Source organism: Haliotis asinina, chromosome 8, assembly GCF_037392515.1.
Source record: "Haliotis asinina isolate JCU_RB_2024 chromosome 8, JCU_Hal_asi_v2, whole genome shotgun sequence".
NCBI lineage: Eukaryota > Metazoa > Mollusca > Gastropoda > Lepetellida > Haliotidae > Haliotis > Haliotis asinina.
Genome location: NC_090287.1, coordinates 8,478,251 through 8,498,390, shown reverse-complemented (window position 1 = coordinate 8,498,390; position 20,140 = coordinate 8,478,251). Strand labels below are relative to the sequence as shown.

General features: G+C 38.2%; 1 protein-coding gene across 2 annotated transcripts in view; it reads left to right on the top strand.

Annotated features, from left to right (window-relative positions):
• Window positions 1-20,140, top strand: part of LOC137293738 (alpha-mannosidase 2-like) — a 95,986-nt gene that overhangs the window by 41,825 nt on the left and 34,021 nt on the right. The window contains exon 1 of one of the 2 annotated variants that reach the window (XM_067824451.1): window positions 17,208-17,296. The exons of the other annotated variant lie outside the window; for it this stretch is intronic. The gene's annotated coding sequence lies outside the window, so the exon portion shown is untranslated. Of the gene's footprint in view, window positions 1-17,207; window positions 17,297-20,140 lie in introns of those variants that run through there. 2 annotated transcript variants of the gene reach the window in all.

Sequence of the window (20,140 nt, the reverse complement as noted above, 5' to 3'; positions counted from 1 at the left end):
CTAAAACACTGGACTCTACTGTCCATGTATCCAGACTTGTTTCTTCAAAGGATAGAAATACTATACATCCATGGCTTCAGCACTCAGTACAGCCTTGGAGCAAGGCTAGGGTTAGTGAGTGAGTGAAGTTACATGCCACTTTTTGCAATATTCCAGCAATATCACTGTGGGGGGCCAAGGCTTGGAGACAGATGGCACAGCGGTCAGTTTAGATCTCTGGTTCACTCTAATTATAATCTGCTATTTGTCTGTTCAGATGTAATCATAATCGTCAGGAGTACAACAACGTGAATCCACATCCCCCTCAGGAGTGGTTATCCTCCTATATTCTACCATGACTTCAATAAATCCTGGATTGTGATTGGTTAAACAAACTTATTCAGAGGTATATAATGGCATTATAGCTCTGATGTTCCAACACAGTATGTATTTTTTTTTTAAATCTTGATAATGTGGTTAAGATAGAATGGAGATATACACACTGTGTTGGAAAATCCGAGGTATATACAAAAGTTATAATAGCTCTAAATTTGATTTAAAACTGAATGCTTCATCAGCAGTTATCATTCTATATTATCCACAGCTACATGAACACTTTGACAGAATACAGTCTTTAAGACTGAACTTTAACAAGGAAATATACGTTATCTTTTTGCCTTGATTTTGATTTTGTAGTTATTCAATGAATGTTCCTCAGAATTACTAGTCATAAATGGCTTAAAATGAGACACACACAAACTGAGGATATTCACCAGGTAAACGGAATGTCTTACATCAGATGGTTTTCCTGATAAGCAGTTCATACTGCCATCTGTTGAAAACTACGGATGTACATTATGGTAAGGATAAACAAACACTCCCCTCCCAGATATGTATGGCCTATTATTATGTTCTGGAACATCCTGCTACTGATTTGTAAGACATATGGGTATAGTCTGTGGGATATATACTACTCAAAAAAACTAAAGATCACTCATATTTTTTGTTTGACTGAAGGTAATCTGTCATGGCCACAATATGAAAAACTTGTGTCTTCCTTAAGTTCTTTTCATGACTTTTAACTGAGAGAAAAAAAGAATCAAGAAAAATGATGAAATAAAATAATGTTTTCCATTTTTCAATACTAGCTTTGCATTGCATTGTGATGATCAAAACCGCAAAATATTAAACAAGCTCTTGAATTTTCATTTGATCGTTTGTTTCTCTCAGTATATTTATGCTATATGTAGATCATGAACTGAGGCTATATATCATGGGAAGATAGTGGGCTGGTGAAGCACCTCTTGGATCAGTGTTACATATAATGATGAGTCAGACTGAGTGGGAGAAGCTGTCTTGGACAGCACTTGTTGAAACCTGGTCATACTGTTATGACAAGCCTAGAAACAGAATCAGTGATTCCAGCCTAGCATCAAGGTAATGGCATAGGATGATGGATAATCCAAAAAAATATGTACAGCAAACGAATCCCTTGGTCTCTAGTAGTACATGGTATGACAACAGCCCAATTAGTCTCTAATAGGACAGCCCCCATAGTCTAGTAGGACTTGGTATGACAACAGCCCCCATAGTCTAGTAGGACTTGGTATGACAACAGTCCCCATAGTCTAGTAGGACTTAGTATGACAACAGCCCCCATAGTCTAGTAGGACTTGGTATGACAACAGCCACCATAGGCTCTAGTAGGACTTAGTATGACAACAGCCCCCATAGTCTAGTAGGACTTGGTATGACAACAGCCACCATAGTCTAGTAGGACTTGGTATGACAACAGCCACCATAGTCTAGTAGGACTTGGTATGGCAACAGCCCCCATAGTCTAGTAGGACTTGGTATGACAACAGCCACCATAGTCTAGTAGGACTTGGTATGACAACAGCCACCATAGTCTAGTAGGACTTGGTATGACAACAGCCCCCATAGTCTAGTAGGACTTGGTATGACAACAGCCCCCATAGTCTCTAGTTGGACTTGGTATGACAACAGCCACCATAGTCTAGTAGGACTTGGTATGACAACAGCCACCATAGTCTCTAGTTGGACTTAGTATGACAACAGCCACCATAGTCTCTAGTTGGACTTAGTATGACAACAGCCCCCATAGTCTAGTAGGACTTGGTATGACAACAGCCACCATAGTCTAGTAGGACTTGGTATGACAACAGCCACCATAGTCTCTAGTTGGACTTAGTATGACAACAGCCCCCATAGGTTAGTAGGACTTGGTATGACAACAGCCACCATAGTCTAGTAGGACTTGGTATGACAATTGCTGCCTTAGTTTCTGGTAGGACTTGGTATGACAACTTTCTCCTTGGTCTCTGTGGCGCTTGGTATGATAACAACCCCCTTAGTCTCTAGTAGGACACCCCCCATGGTATCTAGTAGGGATTGGTATGACACTTGCTCCTTTAGTTTCTGATAGGATTTGGTACGACAACTACCCCTTTGGTCTCTAGTAGGGATTGGTATGACAACAGACCCCTTAGTCTCTAATAAGGATTGGTATGACAACAGACCCCTTAGTCTCTAATAAGGATTGGTATGACAACATACCCCTTAGTCTCTAGTAGGGATTGGTATGACAACAACTCCTTTGTCTCTTGTAGGGCTTGATTATAATTGTCTGTCATTGGTATACTCTTGTCCATATCTTAAAATTGTCGTCCTTATATATTCAGAATATGTATAGTGTATATGAATAAGCAGGTGATTGTGTACACTGCTCAGAAAGTTAAACATGTACTGATTCTTTCACATTGCTGTGTTAATACTACCATCCCTTGACATTAGTTGGTGATCCTTAATATCTTTTGTTTGTGTACACGGGGATCTATAACACCTAACCTAGACTTGCACAAAAAGAAAAAAATGATATTTGAAATGATCATTTTTAAAAAGGAATAAATATACAGGCTTGGGTCCTTATATAGTGTCCACTTATCGTGACTTGACTCTTTGAAAGACAGAATCGCTTACTACACATTCATGGCACAGCATTCAGAACAGCCTTGAAGCAAGGCTGCACCCATCTATGCTAAGAAAGTATTAGCAGTGACCATGCACATATATATAGCATTTGGTACTGGGTAGTAGATATTGATAGCCACCTCGAGGACATGTAACAGGTGCTGTGAGAATTGTTTTTACTGGCTTTAGGCTTCTAGGTTAGCTTCAAGGCTTATCAAATGTAGCTCTTTACTCAAGTGTCCATAACTGTGTGAGCAATTCAGTGGGTACACCCACCTGATGGTAATTAGGTTCATATGTCTGTTCCCAAAATTACACTACCTTCTGTGAAAGCTAGGTGGACAAATGGCAGTGTGTGACATGCGGAAGTGTCAGTTTCACTAAGAAAATGTCCAGCGGTGAATATCGTTCTCATAATTGGCCCTGATGTTTTGCTTAGCACATTTAGGTTTATTTTCACGGAGGTGCAACAGTGATTTCATTAGCTGATGAATGTGTGTGATTTTATGCAGCAGCTCTTCTCAGTGCTGGAGCAGTGCAAAAGCAGAGAATCCAAACAAATGTTGAGTGACAATGTGTTTTCCAGCCTGTGTTTAAAGGGATGCCCCTGCTGCTTGTTATTCGAGTGTATTACTGTTGGTCTGAGGCAGCACTGAAGATGTTTGCTTTCTTACATAATATACAGCTTTTGGTTGCCAAGGAAGGTCATGCCTTACATAAACACTGTGCATATGTTGTGGAACAATGTCAAGTTAATCGTTTATCTTCAATACTTTGTGAGGGGTACATTAACCACTCACCTGACAAAATGGTTATTTTGCTCTTGAAAGTCATTTACCAGTATCTAACAGGATGAATATAACAAATTAGAGAGATTTGTCCTTAAGGTTGAGGACATATCCATGTTTATTATTTGCTTTCAATTTTGTTGTTGTTACCAGTGTTTCTCATTTTGATGACTTTGTGGATATTGTTTTGTCGGATGTTGAGGTACCATTCATAATTTTATTTTATTTTATTTTTTTTGTGGAATATTTTTGTTTCAGCTCACACTCAGTTCTTATTGTTGTGATTATTTCCTGAATAAAAGTTGCTTAGTTTGGAAATGAAATTCAGTCTGGCAATGTTTCCCCCTAGACCTGTTCTTAAATCATTGTTGAGAAACTTAAGAGAATGTGGACTTCAAAGGAGGCGACTTTCAAGGGACAACAGAGCAGGAATTTCCTCCTGGACTTCTTAAGTGGAATGAAATTGATGACTTCGTCAAGCACCAGTCCAAGGTCCTCCATTGTTGGAGGCACTAAGCAGCATAGCACACTGATATGATTAGGGCTGTTGACAAGTGAACTTGTAAAAAGAGCCACACAATGATCAATAAACACTGCAAGATTGTGTATCGGGCTGTTATGCCAAGAAAGAATGTATTTGTTGATGTTTGGGCACAATAGATCACAGTTTGAGGTTTAATGGTGTCAGGGCCTATGTCATTAGTGTGAGAGGTTTTCACTTGTGTTTGTTGTATCTGTCAGGAAGAATGTGTCACTTGTTGCCACTTCCGTTACACTTGGCTAATTTATCTGCTGGCAAAAGAGTTCCTTTTCTTCTGACTGGTGATTGGAGCAGTTGACAACCAATTGGGCATTTGATGGTTGATGGTATGAATTACTGAAATGTCAGAGACAGAAGTTCTTTTGATATTGTGTTTTGGGGGCTACACTCTTCATTTCGTATCGTTGTTGAATGGACTTTTGGAAAGGACTTGTCTTTCATACCTATTTTATTCTTTTGTTTATCCCACATGAAATGTTTGATAATAGTCGCTTCCATTTCATCCCAGTTGTCTTCTCAGCTCCAGCAGTCTAAGCATGAAGAAGGCAAGTCAGACATTGAAACATGTCTCAGGAACAAATAGATATATGTGAAACATTCACCCTGGTAATACCATGTCCTGATTAAGTACAAATAACCAGACAATGTTGCATGTTGCCTCATAGTCTTGGGAAATAAACATTCTTTGTCCCATTATTTAATTTGCCTTTTTTATCGATTTACAGCAACATTTGAATCTTTTCTACAGAAAAACTCTGTTATCTGTTTGTATTTCATTGGAAATAAGTTTGCTTTTTATTTATCAATAGCAATTTTCATGGAAGTTGATAATATATTATTTTTGGTACCAGTCACACAGAATTTTAGGCTGTGATTTTGTGAACCAGTATTTAAGAAATGAACATCCTCACACATTGACAGTTGATCATCCTCTGTCATGTTGTTCTTCTGCGTCTGCCCTTTCCTTTGTGCAAAGGGTCACCAACATCTCAAGGCTTTGTAGAATGAATCCATTTTACCCTTGAAAGTTGTCCTGTGGTACTGCAGTGAACTGTAATTGAAATGGCAAGTTAATATTAGTGTTTTTTAGTTGTGGCACTTGCTGTTTTATCAATGCAGAGTTGCCAGATGTGTGCTCAGCCTTCCATTAATCAGCACTTATCTAGGTCATAACCAGTCCTGTCATCACAGCAATTAGCCACTCTCCTGTCAGATGCTCCTGCAAATAGAAGGGGCAGAAACTCCCCACCACTGACAGGGAAGGTGGGCCCAATCTAATTCCTCACAAGGAGGGAATACCTATCTTGTTACTCATTACTTGTTATCTGCAGTTTAAAATTTCACACATGGAATTTGAAATACTGTTTTTTCTTGAAAATTTTAATCTGTATGTGGCTAGACTGCTGTGAACCTGATACAACTGTCCAGTCAGTGCCCTGATTGTTTAGGCATCGCCATGTTATCTTGATAATCTTCATTGTTGTCATGTGAATTTGAGTACAAACTCATGTTACATATTTATCTGGGTGTTCTCACTCCATTTTGGATGGTCAAAGATAAGGCTGAACATGTTCTTGTATCACAGGGACAAGCTGGTTAGAGTGTCTGCTCATCTGACTGAAGAAGAGATGTGTGATATTAAAGTGAAACCAAATGTAAAACTATTTCAACAGATTATGAAACTTTGAACTCCATTTCAAATGTTCAATTCCTCATTCTTATGGTATCTTTCATTTATTGATTTATTGATATAGTGTTCATAAATCCTGTCTAACTTCCTCTGCTTATACATCAACGGTGTCTGCTAGATGTATCTTTTCTCACTGTGAGATGTTATCATACATAACAACCACATGCACTTGCACCAAACTGTCAACATTTTCACTACTTCGACACCGTTCCACAAACAGATGACGTGTATTTATATCATGGTAAGCTCCTTCTGATGCTTGCCTGTGTCAAGTCAGATCCACTTCTCCATATCACATCCGACTCCTTTCTGGGAAATCTTCACGATCTGTCTTTCAAATTGAACCACCAGACAATCAATTCCGAAGTATTGTTTTTGTAAAACAGCAATCTGTTTTTCTAAAACATCTGTAGGACTCATCACAAGCTCTTCATCGCATTCTCATTCCCACCTACTAGTGACAGGACTGCAGTATTTTCATTTCCACTGCTTCCAATCTTTTGACGAAGGTTCTGGTAGTCATGTGACTATGTAGACAAATAGCGCCACTTACAAGTGATCACACAGCATATCGTATGCTTGCTGTGTAAACGTAGTTCCCTCTCTCAGCTGCATGTCGTGAGAGAGTTCTACGGAGTAGTTTTGCCAGAAGTAGTCTTGCTGCTGCTCTCCCTGGCTGCCGTGTTAAAGGATTAAAAGCTGTGTTACTTATTACTGTTCCCACTGACATTATGGAATGGGAAAGGTAGGTGCTTAAAATAGGATTGATAACTGCAGGATGCCACCGGGTCTAACCGTCTAAGAAATCTTTATTACACAATACAGTTCTCTCACAGGCTTTTTTCCCATGGTGTCTTAATAGAACACAATACTCTTTTAGATTCTGTTAGTTTCATAAAATATAAGATTGCATGCAACCTACTGAAACGGAATCAGTTAATGGTCATGACTGTAAATGTTATGACTTCATTAATCAATACATATCATTAGTTTTGTATAATATATCATACATATCTATGGTCTTAATACGGTTAGTAATATTTAACTTCATTATTAAATTAAAAACTCCACAATATCATTGAATTGTCTTTGCATTTTTGTTTCTTTTACATTTAGCATTTGTAAACTATACACATTGTATGCACTTGTCTTACATAAAATATAACTGAATATCATTATACTGTGACATTCATGAACAGTGCTGTGGCATATACCTTTCTTATCCTTAGAAATGTGAGGACTGCTAACTTCTGATTAATTTCTTTATTATGAAACAGGACTTATTTCAGTCTTACTTAATCAGACAGTTCCATTATTATTCACCTACAAACCTTCAGTCTCCACCCCTTCTGTGGACAGTAGTATTCTTCTGTTTTAGAATATGTGTGTTAATTCCAAGTTTGTGGCAAAATATTTCAGAGATTAATTATTGAATAGTGAAATAGGAGATTTGAAACTAATTCATAAATTTCTGGTAGCAGCTGCTCAAATTCATCATACCCTCAAAAGTTGATGTTAGTATTGTGTAGTGCAATCTGAAGTCAGTTCAATGTGTTAGTAACATCCAGACATGATACTCGTCAGTTGATTAGAACAATGAAAACATATGCTTACTGCAAATACTACCTTGATTACTTGTCTGAGTACAAACCTGATTGGTGATATTCTACTAAAATAACAATGAGCTACAGCTTTATGGCAGTACAAATCTGTGTGTTGACATTTAACATTTTTATATCTGATACTGATGAATCAAAGCACTTCAAGATGCTGGTTGCTGATATGTGTCCTATGATGATGTGTAAAGGGAAATTAAGGACCTTTGCTTGGGTGGTGAATGGAGATGAGCTAGAGTTGGGTATTTAGGGTATAGGCATGTCCAAGGGTGGATTATTTGAGGTATGGACATGTGCTGAAGTGGGGTATTTGTGGTATGGACTTGTGCGGGGTGTGTTCGGACATGTGCTGAGATGGATTATTTGGGATATGGACATGCGCTGGGATGGATTATTTGGGGTATGGACGTGTGCTGAGATGGATTATTTGGGGTATGGACGTGTGCTGAGATGGATTATTTGGGGTATGGACGTGTGCTGGGATGGATTATTTGGGGTATGGACGTGTGCTGGGATGGATTATTTGTGGTATGGACTTGTGCGGGGTGTGTTCGGACATGTGCTGAGATGGATTATTTGGGGTATGGACGTGTGCTGAGATGGATTATTTGGGGTATGGACGTGTGCTGGGATGGGTTATTTGGGGTATGAACGTGTGCTGAGATGGATTATTCGGGGTATGGACGTGTGCTGGGATGGATTATTTGGGGTATGGACGTGTGCTGGGATGGATTATTTGGGACATGAAAATGTGTTGGGGTGGAGTATATGGACATGTGCTGGTGTGTTATGGACATGTGCTGGTGTGTTATGGACATGTGCTGGTGTGTTATGGACATGTGCTGTGGTGTGTTATGGACATGTGCTGGTGTGTTATGGACATGTGCTGGTGTGTTATGGACATGTGCTGTGGTGTGTTATGGACATGTGCTGTGGTGTGTTATGGACATGTGCTGGTGTGTTATGGACATGTGCTGTGGTGTGTTATGGACATGTGTTACTGATCATTGGTATTATTGGTGTAATCCACATTCTAACACAGATTTGTGTTGTTTGTGTCAATCTGCATCATATCAAGCTGTACACAGTGAGTAACACACCAGGGTGCAACTGAATACTGTATATGGCAGTGTTCACCCCATCCAAGTCATATGAAGATGACCAGTATCTGTTTCTAACCAGCATGCTTGTGAACAGATTGTCCTGTTGAACCTCCTTCAGGCCCTGATGGATTGGCAGCCACTGAGGGGTTCCATGTCTGGTCTCCCACTGAACAGGCCATTACACAGGTTGTTATGCTAAATAGCATTTTGAAATATATCAGTCACTCAGCTTCAGTGACCATGAAAAAGATTCAGAGGAAGCTGTAATGAAGTCTTGGACTGGTTGTTATGAAGTTTCAACTCAGTCACTGGGTATTGAAGACCAATATTTGTGGCAACTCCAACTATGTCAAATGTGAGAGAAAAATGTTTATTGGCAATATTACAATGTCATAAGATACACACATTTTGGGAAATATTTTATAACAAATTTATAGATTTTTTTCAAACGTAACTTAATCAATTCCATCTACATCTGTTTGAATCTCATAGCAGGTGTAAGTGTTTGTTAACATAGATCAGTGCCAGTCACAGACATGGCAATACACTGATATCTGTTATAGCAAACATTTTGTCACCCAAATATTTCAGGTCACCATAAATCTCATAAACTCATTGCAACTTCTCCAATTATTTGCAAGCCTGCAGCAAATGATACATAGTCGTTGCCTCCCTTTAATCAGGGTCTATCTTGGGTGTACCAGTTCCCCTTGAGGAGATGAATGATGAGGCGCAACAGGATGGGGATGCAGGTTTTTCCCAAATAATTTGTTATTTCTGCATGTCAAGCGGAGTTTATAACTTCTGAGCAGATGGAGCCATGGGTGCCTCATGCTGCCTGGGAACTCCAAGACTGCAGGAATGTGCAAGTGACCGATTATGATGAATGTTTCCTAGTTCCAATCTGGAAGGCTTAAGCTTGTTGCCATTCACTGCATTGTTGTTGCAACCATTTTGAAACTTTAAAAGGTTGATCTGATATACTTCATTAGCTGGGGTCTTTACATGGGAGGAAGTATCCTTGTGGTTGATGGATGTTCCTAGTGGGGAATGTCTAGACTAAGGTTGCAATGTTACCAGAGGAAAACATTGGTGTGTCTGTGTGAGAGCTTGTCACGATATGGCTGCAATACTGCCGATGTGACGATAAATATTAACTCACTCACTTACTATGTGAGAGTGAACTAGTTGTGCTTGCCACTGCTGTCAACACTGCCAGAGCTTCATGACAGTGAAGGAGGAAACCAAGAATGACATAGGTTCTGTTTTTACATCCTTTTGTCGACCTGTGAACATCTAGGATAGAATTGATCTTCTGCAACCCATGCTTGTCGTAAGACTCGACCAACAGGATCAGGTGTTCAGGCTCCGTAACTTTGTTAACACACATCATCAGATCCTGATTGTGTAGATCGATGCTCATGCTGTTGGTCACTGAATTGTCTGGTCCAGACTTGATTATTTACAGACCGCCACCATATAGCTGGAATATTGATGAGGGCAGAGTAAAACTAAACTCACTCACTCCTTGTGGGAACTGAAAAATATTTTAGAACTGTGATAAGCAGATTCTGGAATGACGCAGAAAGACAAATTTAGGCCACTGTTTGATCACTTTGTGCCCCAGTCCAACCAGACTTGATTATCTACTGACTGACCTGTAGTCTGTCATACAGACTCTGAAGCAAATATACCCAGGAAAGCCCATGCAAGTCTAGAAAATGTGGAAAAGTCTGGAACGTCTCAGGGGTCGTTTTCATTACATTTTTTTTTTCAGCTATAAACATTTTTCTGTAAAATATATTCATTTGAGAGTCTAGTTGGTTGTCTGACTCCATGCATATAGCTGGAATGTTGCTGAGGTTTGTATTGAAACAGACCTGTGAAGGTCCCAGGGTAGAATAAGCCTTCAGCAACCCATGCCTGCCGTAAAAGGCGATTGTGCATGTCGTAAGAGGCGACTAACGGGATCGGGTGGTCAGGCTTGCTGACTTGGTTGACACGTCATCAGTTCCCAATTGTGCAGATCAATGCTCATGTTGTTGATCACTGGATTGTCTGGTCCAGACTTGAATATTTACAGACAGCCACCATATTGCTGAGTGCGGCATAAAACTAAACTCACTCACACTAATGAGCAAAGAAACTCCTCGTGCCTCAAGGCCAGGCTGCATCAGAGAATAGGATGGACTGACAATTGGAGGTTAATTCAAGGCTAGATCAGCAAATCTTTGTACAGTCAAGGAATGTTGCCGTGCATAAAGAGTTGTTACACTTTGAGCAATGGTCTTATCTCCAGGACAGGGTCCACATGTTGACTTGGATGTAATGAGGCAAAATGTACCATTTTGTATTTGGATGTAAATCAGACACACATCAAGCAAGATGTACCATTGTATTTGGATGTAAGTCAGACACACATCAAGCAAGATGTACCATTGCAATTTGATGTAAATCAGACACACATCAAGCAAGATGTACCATTGTATTTTGATGTAAATCAGACATACATCAAGCAAGATGTACCACTGTAGTTTGATGTAAATCAGACACACATCGTTAACTGCTTCATTTCAGCATTTCAATATGGAGTTTAAGACTGATCCTTTAATGTTTGTATACTTTGTAATTCTTCTGTTTTATAATTATATTTTCCTAATTCCATTATGATACACAAACCATTCATACAAAAAGTGAAAAACACCCAATTCTTTCATATGGCATGTTCACAGCATGCCACTTCAACAATGATAACATTTCTTGTAGTAATGGTCTTGAATTTAGAGATTGCTGCCTATATGGTGTGTTTGGAGCCAGAATATCAAATCTGAAACAATCTTTGTTGGCTGTGGTAACATGGAAAAAAAATGTGTCTTCTTTTGAGCAGTATTCTACATTCGTTTCTCCTGAGATTGCTGCTGACATGGTGTGTTTCGAACGATAATATCCCTTCTGGAACAATGGTTGTTGGCATTAGGATCTGAGGTTGCTGTGACCCTCCTAATGAGGATCCATGTGGAAAATTACGACACATGCATGTGGCGTAATCTCCTTGAGAAAACTCTATTGTTAGAGTCTCTGCTGAAGAGTAAACCTTATGAAAGTGGTTAGCATGTCTGTTGGGCTGCAGGAAACAGATGTGCATCTTATCACTACAATTAGTACTGTTAATAAGAAGTGGCAACATGAAGATATCAAAGCATTGTATCAGGGAACAGTTGATGAGTCTGATAGTGTCTGTGTGTATGAGTAAGCTGACCAGTCAGAGTAGAGTGGCATGGTGGTAGCTAGCTCCCCTTTCTTTCACAAAACTGGGATCAGTTGTATAAGCTCCTTATTGACTGTGACATATCCATCAACTCTGTACTGACTGTGGCATATCCATCAACTCCGTACTGACTGTGGCATATCCATCAACTCTGTACTGACTGTGGCATATCCATCAACTCCGTACTGACTGTGGCATATCCATCAACTCCTTTCTGACTGGCAAATCCACCAACTCCTGACTGACAGTGGCATATTCATCAAACTCCTTACTGACAGTGACATATCCATCAACTTACAGACTGTGGCATATCCATCAACTCCATACTGGTCATGGTATATCCATCAAATCCTTACTGATGGTGACATATCCATCAGTTCCTTTCTGACTGTGGCATATCCATCAACTCCTTACTGATAGTGGCATATCCATCAACTCCTTACTGCCTGTGGCATATCCATCAAACTCCTTACTGACAGTGACATGTCCATCAACTTACTGACAGCAGCATATCCATCAACTCCTTACTGCCTGTGACATATCCATCAACTCCTTACTGCCTGTGGCATATCCATCAACTCCTTACTGGCCGTAGTGTATCCATCAACTCCTTACTGACAGTGACATATCCATCCACTCCTTATTGACAGTGACATACTGAGAGTGGCATATCCATCAAACTCCTTACTGACAGTGACATGTCCATCAACTTACTGCCTGTGGCATATCCATCAACTCCTTACTGCCTGTGGCATATCCATCAACTCCTTACTGACCGTAGTGTATCCATCAACTCCTTACTGACTGTGACATATCCATCCACTCCTTACTGACTGTGACATATCCATCAACTCCTTACTGACTGGCATATCTGTCAACTTACTGACTGACTGACATATCCATCAACTCCTTATTAATGCTTATTAACTGTGGCATATCTGTGACAGCTCTTTGATGACTGGCATATCCAACAAGTCCTTATTGACTGTGACATACCCATCAACTCCTTATTGAAAGTGGCATACCCATCAACTCCTTATTGACTGTGACACACCCATCAACTCCTTATTGACTGTGACACACCCATCAACTGCTTATTGACTGTGACATGTCCATCAGCTCCTTATTGACTGACATACCCATCAACTCCTTTTTGACTGTGACATGTAAATCAACTCCTTATTGACTGACACGTCCATCAACTCCTTATGGACTGGCATATCAGTTAACTCCTTATTGAAAGTGACATATCCATTAAATCTTTCCACAACCTACAACCACATTCTTATCTTGGAATATATATTATGCAAACATTTATATTGCATCAAAACGTTTATTAGTCACATGAGTGTAAATGTTATTAAGAATATTAAGAAACCATTTCTTTGGTTGATAGAAGTTTTGCATAAGAACTTTCGTGCAAAATAATGCAGTTGGAAAAAGTTTTGATGTAATCAGGTAGAACTGCTGCAGAAATCAAGCACTCAATGTGAGTCTAGTCTGTTAAAAAATGACAGTGCAATTTTCATGATATGATTATTGTGTTTGTAAAGTCATGAATGCTGTGAGTGGCATCTGCCTTGAACACTTTTTCAGTGTGTCCACATTTCATTGTGCGGTCATGTTATTCAACCTTAGTCAATATTTGTTTGCTTGATAAGGGAAACAGGTGTGGGTTAATCTTGATTTCTGCCGTGGATAATTTGCTTCAGATCATTTCATCTATTCTTTCATTCAAGCGCTATATTTTCTCAGCATCTCAAGATCTCTATTTGTCAAAGCTTCAAACGCTTTTCATTGAAGGGATTCATATAATTAGCTACAATTTTGGAGCCAGTGTCTTGAAAGCAAACATGGCTGCCATTGTACGTCTGCTCCAGTATTCATGACAGGTCTGGTGACAAATCTTGTTAGAAAGAGATAGTGAAAAAGCAGGAAGCTTCCCAATGATTTCCACCTGAAGAAGCGGAATGATTTATTTACTTTTTGTATGTGGGTGAAACAGGAGAAGCCGAGACAGCCTTGAATTAATGCAGTGAACTTTTCTGAGAGAGATAATCTTCACACTTGTTGGTGAAACACATGTAGTTTACAGCACTGTAAGGGATGAGACTCGTCAGGTGGAGGTCTGATTAGGAGAACCATCTCTCTTGTGATAGTAAAACTCTAGATTGTTTCTCCTCTGGCATTGGGAGGGACCTATTTCTGGGAATGACTTGTCATTAGCAATAAACTGGAATGCCTTGTATTTTGCTGAGCCATTTATAGAAATTGTTAGCCAATGAAATGCCAGTAAACATATGTGGGACACTAAATAGAGAATCTTATTGGTTAGTAAAATTGACATGTTTTCACCTTTCATTAGACAAACTGGCATTGAAAAGCTATGTTCATGTCAACTGATAATCATGTTTTGATTACATGGCATGTCTAAAAGTATTAACTTGATTAAAAAAACAGTCATGATAATTAAGAATATTAAATTCTCAACACACTGACCTTATTACATTTAACTGTTATATGTGATGCATGCCTGTGGTGGCTTATGTGAATAGGACTTTTTCAGAAGTATTTAAGTTCCCGGTGACCATTAACGTAGAAGGGACAGATGTATCTTTATATCTGACATATAAACTACTTTCCATTAAAAAAATGATGAGCAGAAGAATGAAAATTGTCACGTCAGTCCTTCATTCTCTGTTTCATTGGCAAATATTCAATTTACAATCCATAGCTACATTTTATATTCAGAAATATATATTTGACTTGTCATAACATGAGCTTTATATTTCTTCCTCAAGGATTATTATGTGAACTGGATATTGGTCGTGATATATGATATCCTGCGCGATCATCAGGACAGTTAATACACCAGATATCTCTCATGATTTATACTATGACCTTATACATTAATAGCAATTAAAAAGGTACTATTTCATAAATGAAATCATTTTGATATTTCATAGATTTAAGGAACATGACACTTTCTCTACTCACAGCAAGTCTCTGCTAAAATCAGAATTGATTGTTCAGTTACAACCATATCATCAGTATTTCCTGAACAGGCAAGCATATCCTGTTCCACCAATCACTTCATCACAAACACATACAGAGGAAAGGCAGTTGCTCAGATCTTGTTATTATGTTGTGTAATAAGAATGTATTTCATGGTGTACATCATAAACATTGAAAGATAAATTATCAAGGATAATAATTATGAATGCACAATGCACCTGCTCAAAACACTGGCACACAATCTGACCATTATTACCCTGGATAACAGAAGCTGACTTTGAGTCTCTAGACGATTAATAATCACATGACTACATGATTTATCCCACCAGGTACCCATATTCTGCTGGGTGAACAGAAGCAAGGTTTGCATAAATTCCAGCTTGTGTATTCCCATATACTGTCTGGTACAAAATGGACACCAATGTGGAATCATGAGAAGAAAACACCATGAAATCTTAGATCATGATATTGATTTCATACACATATAACTCTGATTGTCCAGAGGACAGAATCTCCTTCAGGTTAATGTTAACAGCACAAGACACAAGACATGGCCATGGTTCTGTCAGAAGGCATGCAGTGTAATACACCATATTGTTGTGAGGTCCTTTGTGTATTCAACAACACGTTGTCATTTCCTGTGGCTGTCTTATGACACAAAACCCAAATCGTGATCGGGGACAATCTCCATGACATGTTCCAGGAAAGATCCCACTCAAGGCATCCAAAGATAATGCTGATCACTGCACAGTTATTTTGTGATGGATGAAGTTGGAGCCAATGCCTTATTGATCTCGTGACAGAAAAGGGGTTTACAATCATCGCTATTGAACACTGCACTATTTTATTTTTTTTCACAAATATTGCATGATCCTGTTCACGATTCATGATTGGCAGAAAGCACTTGTGTACTAGTGTAGAGTGGTATTGATGGAATAGGGAATGTTTCATACTTTTCATTCAATTATTTCTGTTAGAAATGCTATCATGGGGGATTTTTATGATGGTTATTTCTTATCTGTGGTTTTAATGCAAAATGTATTCATATAATGGAAGGCAGGCATGTGGTTATATACTGAATGACAAAAGTGACAAAACTATAAGAAATGTTTCAAACCAAACATCTCATCTTTGATTATTTTTTTCTATAGTGATTAACATGGTTGAAAATGACTTTTTAATTCATAAATAATCTGTATAAAATAAGTACAATGTAACATTAAGAAATTATAAAAATTCTATTTCCTAATGATTTTTCCACACAAGTTATGGGAAATCTACTGTTTCTACAGTAGATAGGAGGGCAAGTAACATTAGGAGTGTTTTTTAATTAAAATGTTTATCTTGTTTAAAAATCAATTTTGAATTTACAGTGTTTTCAGTTTGAAAAGTAAAATGTAAAAGTCGTTTTTAGAATATATAATTCTATTTCCCAATGAATTTTCCACACAAGGATATATAAAAACTCACCTTTCAAAAGTGAAATAGAATTCACTGAATTGTATAATGATAAAAAAAATGCTGAACTGGGCACTAAACCAAGAGAATATGTTTGTTACACACCCAATATCATTTAAGTAATACAACATGTCACTGATTGTAAATAGAATGGACTGTTGATAGCATTTTCACTCAGTGACAAGTTAGTTCTCAAATAACAAAATGGTGGACCCAAGCCTTTGATCAGTTGGTGCGTAAAAAAGTCTTAACAGTTACTAAGCAGACAGATATGTTGCTAACAATTGTTATCACATGACAGTAGATTATTGTCTATTGTAGAAAACAAATTGATAATTTCAAGCTTACAAGGGATGGAATTCCATCAATGCTGATAAGCAAAAAGCCTTGTACCTAATTCTATTAACCTGAAATGAGGAAGATTTATTAGTATCCACCTGTATAAACAAACCAGATAATTACTTGATGACATACCAGGTCATTTAACAAATAAAGATTTTTTGCCAGTTAATTCCTGTCAGACAATCATAACAGAAATAAGACACTTTATAAATTATTCAGGCAGAAGTTCAGTAAGAACATGTTTATTGGCAAAATGCTGTAAGCAAAATAATTGAAAACATTACACCTGAACAGCCAGGTTAGGTGAGCAAGCACGGGAAGTCTCACCTGGGAACCTACCTGAGCTGTAAAGGTGAAGGCTGATTGCTGGTGCAAGGTTAAGGTCGTATAGCAGTCTCCATTGATCTGAGCTGAGTTATATTTAGTCAGGCAGAGGGATTTTCTGTCATTGTACATTTAGGTATGGAGTGTAGAAGCTGTATGAGTTGTTCCAAGAGTTTATAAGGTAAGTGGACAGTTATGTATGACATCTGGCAACTGGTCCAAAACACATTGGGGCGAGTCAGAGCACATGTTTGTCAGTAGTAGTGTTAGGTGTAATTCACAGGTGTGTAATGGTGAGAAAGTGTGTCAATCTGTACAGTATGCACACATGAGTCATAACTATTACTGATCATGTTGTGTGTTTGGTCCTGTATGTAATATTACTGACTTGACCTGCTTGCATACTTTGGCAGCCAGGTAAGCTGTAACGACCTTACCTGGCTGGCAACACAGGTAACTGATAACAGAAGGGATGCGTGCTTGACTGAGTTTACAGGTAGGATTGAATCGGGCGGGATATTCCTCAGTGGGTTTGTATTCAGGTGGTGTAATGGAAGCATTAAAACCCCAAACAGTCAAGATAAATTTCAAGCCAGAGATACAAGTGAATGAAGAGATTTTATGTTGTGCCTGAATGTTTTTGGAATGTGTATTACTAATAATCACATCAATGATATTTCTTAGAATTTGCTATTTACATTTGATATTTTAGGAATACAAAGTAGTGGCTTGTTATTTTAGTTAATAATTCTTTTGCATAAAAGTCACACATATTGGCTTGTTAGTTTATTTAATAATATTTTTTTTTACATTAAAGTACCAAATATTGGCTCATTTTTTTATATATTTTTTTTCACATACAAGTACTTGCTGCTGAGGTTCTAGTTAATGTGTTGAGATATATTCTGGATATAACGTATCTTATATTCAGGATTTCGCTTTCATAGTAAATTTCAGTGAGTGAGTGAGTGAGTTTAGTTTTACGTCGCACTTAGCAATATTCCAGCTATATGGTGACGGTCTGTAAATAATCGAGTCTGGACCAGACAATCCAGTGATCAACAACATGAGCATCGATCTGCGCAATGGGGAACCGATGACATGTGTCAACCAAGTCAGCTAGTCTGACCACCCGATCCCGTTAGTTGCCTCTTACGACAAGCATAGTCACCTTTTATGGCAAGCATGGGTTGCTGAAGGCCTATTCTACCCCGGGACCTTCACGGGTCAGTAAATTTCAGATTCACATACCGGTACTTTGTTGGATTCAATCCCATCCAGGATTTTCGATACATTCCTTATATATGTTATGTGGATAAGTACAACAAATGATAGAAATAATTTCAATTTAGAATTAGATTGTTTCAGTGGGACTTTGTGTTAGACAGAATTGTCAATAGTTGGAGTCTTTAAGGTTGTATCATTTCTTTACTGAGATTCAGTCCAGAGATACGTTTCAGAACTGGAGTACACCTAGTATAGAGTTCAGTAAGTCAATAAGAACCGTGTGACCTTTATGTCACATTATTTACTAAACAGAATCTGTGTTGTCTGATAATAGAGACTGATTTTTATGGCTTTGGCTTTAAATGTTTGAATGGAATATTTGTTGGGAAAACAACTTTTACATTGCTGGAATGGAGACAGAGTAAACTCACTCTGTCAGTGAATCACGTTTTCATAGCAGTGTGTTTACATTTATAATCTGAACAAGCCCATAATATATTAACATTGACAGTTTACTCCTTTGTGAAGAAACAGTTTATAATTTAATATTTATAATATAGGTTCATAGTGAAGCTTCATTTGGGAGCACAGAATTTTCATATCTTCCACGGGTCTCTGTAATTACCTATGGAATTAATTCTCTTTCAACACCCGTGTTGGAATGAATATTGCATGTATTTTCAGATGCATATCAAGATGGGAATTGATTTGAGAACATAGTTTGCTTTGATTGTTCTTTTTTTCTTTTTTTTTTTCTAAACTGTGAGAACTTTTATCAATCAATTAGATTTACTCAACTGGTACATGTTCACGAGGGCAGGTCCTCCATACTGAACACATTTCACTTTTGGATCCTGGGTCAGTTAATATTTGATGGTGATAGAAGGTACTGAAATCACTTCAAAAAGAATGTAGGGGTTACAACTTACAATTTATACAGTACACAGTAATGTGGGCTTTTAAAAAACATTGTTTAAGTTGGAGAAAAAATAGAAAGTTGAGGTGTTGATACAGTTAGGAAGAGCAGACGCCATTCTTTCAACTGAAGCCTTTATGAAAAATGCAAGAACACTTCAAGTATTCCATTCACATTTAAAACTGCCTTTGAATTCAATTTTTTTCTGAAAGATTTCAAATTCAGGAATGAGGAACATATTTTGAACTAAAACATGGGTATTATTGGTCTGAAAGCACATTATTTGTTAAATCATCATTTGATATACATGAATTAAATGTTTGAACCATTTTACAGATGCAGAAATAGGTGAAGTTATTTGACAAATTTGGAAGAACACTGACAAGTTTGCCATGCTAAGTTCTCTCCTTAATATTAAACTAGACCCGCACAGACTTCTGAACTGAACATTTCCATAAGTCCCTATTCATGCATGAGCATTGCAACAGCTGCAGCAGGAGGCAACAACACCAGGAGGGAGAGTTCAGTCGCCTCAATTTGGCAGATTCTGAATATCTCGCAGGGCTATGAAAGAGGTCGACATTTATGTGTAGCATCACTTATTAGCAAAACTCCTGTGCTAGGATCATGTAGTTTTTCATGCCTTTTGTGTACATTTTAACATGACTGGTTAGTGGGAGGACACCATCTTTCTTGTAATTTTTCAACTATGTCAACTTGCAAGTATTTCTCACTGCTGGGACAGGGTTGTGACACTCTGACAGTGCAATATTAGATTAAAGGGTAACTAGGTCACGTGAATGTATGACCCATACACCTCATCCCCAACTGCTATTCAAATTCAAAGTCTTGTACCTGCCAAACAGCTCTTGAGCTGGAGTC